We start from the raw sequence: 2,460 nt of genomic DNA on the forward strand, positions 1-2,460 counted from the left end.
CCTTTCTCCTGCTCTTCCGGCCTGCTACTCTGGGCATCCCTGCATTGTCTCTCCTCACCTGTAACCCTGGGGCTGACCTTGAAAGTAGCTCAGAAAAAACGAAATGTCACCTACAAAGGAGAGCAAATAACACTTCACTGTGATTTCTCAGCAGGAACCATGCAAGCAAGAAGGCAATGGTATGACATACAAAACACTGAAAGAAAAGAATTGGCAACGACAATTGATACATCCAACAAAATTGTCCCTCAAATACAATGCTGAAATTAGGACATTCTCAAATAAAAAGAAATGAATAGAATTTGGAAAAACCAGACCAATCTTACAAGAAATGCTAAAGTGAGTCCTCTATACAGACAAACACCAGTGGCAGACAACAACTGGAGATTAAGATATACAGCAACATCACCTGGAAATCAAATCAGATATTAAAAAAAAAAAAACCCTCACCACAATTGAGTCAATTCTTACTCATAGTGTCCTCCATTGTCTTTCCCAGGCAGTAAATCTTTACAGAAGTAGATTGTCCCATCTTCCTCCCTCAGAGCAACTGGTCTGTTTGAACCAATAACCTGGTTAGCAGTCAATGCCTTAGGCACTGCACCACCAGAGTGCCTTCAAACCAGATACAGAAGTATAAAAATAAATGCACAAGATGGAAAAAAGGAACCCAGAAGTGCCAATTTGTAAAAATAATAGCAAGTGAAAAGAGGGAATAAATGATGTAGTTACAGAACTTCCAGAGAGAAAGTCAAGGTGATATCAAGATAGAACTAGATTCCTTTAAACTTTAGGACATCATAGTAAATTAGATTGTAACGTGAAAGAAAATTAATAAACCTTCACATTAAAAAGAAAATCACAAAGTCTCAGACAAATAAATTTCAATGAAAGAAAATATTAACAGACCCGTCACAAAAGAAATTGAACAAATCATAAAAAAATATTTCCAGGGGAAAAAAAATCCCTGGCCCAGATGGTTTCAGTGGTGAATTCTACCAAACATTCATAGAAGAGCAGATACCACTTCAACTCAAACTATTGCAGAACATAGAAAAGGGTGGAATACTACCAAACTCATTCTATGAAGCAAGCATAACCCTGATATGAAAATCTGGCAAAGACATCACTAAAAAAGATAATTACAGACCAATATCCTTCATGAGGGAGCTCTAGTAGCATAGTGTCTAAGGCACTTGACTGCTAACCAGAAGGCTAGTGGTTCAAACCCACCACCCACACCTTCAAAGGAAGGTGGGGCAATCTACTTCCATAGGGATAGTGCCTTGGAAACCCAAGAAGGGGTTGCTATGAGTCGGGTCCGACTCAAGGGCACATAACAACAACAACAGTCCTTCATGAACATCGACACAAAAATGCTCCACAAAATACTAGCCAATTGACTCCAACAAGATACCAAACAAGAAAATATCATGACCAAGTGGATTTCATATAAGGTATGCAAAGATGGTTCAACATTAGAAAAACAATCAATGTCATCCACCACATAAATAGAGGAAAAGAACCACATGATCTTACCAATCAACACAGAAAACCCATTTGACAAAATCCAACACCCATTCTTAATAAAAATGCTTAGTGAAACAGGAATAGAAGGGAAATTCCTCAACATAATTAACGGCATATACACAAAACCAACAGCTAATATTATTCTCAATGGAGAGAAACTGAAAGCATTTCCCTTGAGAACAGGAAACAGACAAGGTGCTCTTTATCACTACTCCTATTCATTAGTGTATTGGAAGTCCTAGCCAGAGCCATGAGGGAAATAAAAGGCATCCAAATTTGCAGAGAAGTAAAATTATCTCTGCAAATGGTATGATCTTATACATAGATAATCCTAGAAACTCTAACAATAAAAGTCCAAGGACTAATAGAAGTATTCAATAAAGTGGCAGTGTACAAGATCAACATACAAAAGTTAGTCAGATTCCTCTACACTAACAAACAGAACTCTGAAAAGGAAATCGGGAAAATAATACCGTTTGTAATGACCACCCAAAAGAAGTACTTAGAAATAAAACTAATCAGAAACACAAAGGACTTATGGAAAGCAAGCTACAAAACACTGCTATAAGAAACCAAAAGTGACCTACATAAATGGAAGAATATACCATGTTTGTGGATAGGAAGATGTAACGTTGTAAAAAGGACAATACTACCCAAAGCAATCTACAGATATAATGCAAGCCCAATACAACTTCCATGATCATTCTTTAAAGAGATGGAAAAGCTAATTATCAACCTTACATGGAAAGGAAAAAGACCTTGGATAAGCAGAGCACCACTGATGAAGGACAAAGTTGTTGCTATGTGCTGCCGAGTTGAACCCGACTCATAGTGACTTGCCTGCTCACCAGACGGCTGGCGGTTCAAACCCACCAGCCACTCCTCGGAAGGAAGGTTGGGCAATCCTACTTCCGTAGTGATACTGCCTCG

Source organism: Orycteropus afer, unplaced genomic scaffold, assembly GCF_000298275.1.
Source record: "Orycteropus afer afer isolate SDZICR_OR568_19922 unplaced genomic scaffold, OryAfe1.0 scaffold00259, whole genome shotgun sequence".
NCBI lineage: Eukaryota > Metazoa > Chordata > Mammalia > Tubulidentata > Orycteropodidae > Orycteropus > Orycteropus afer.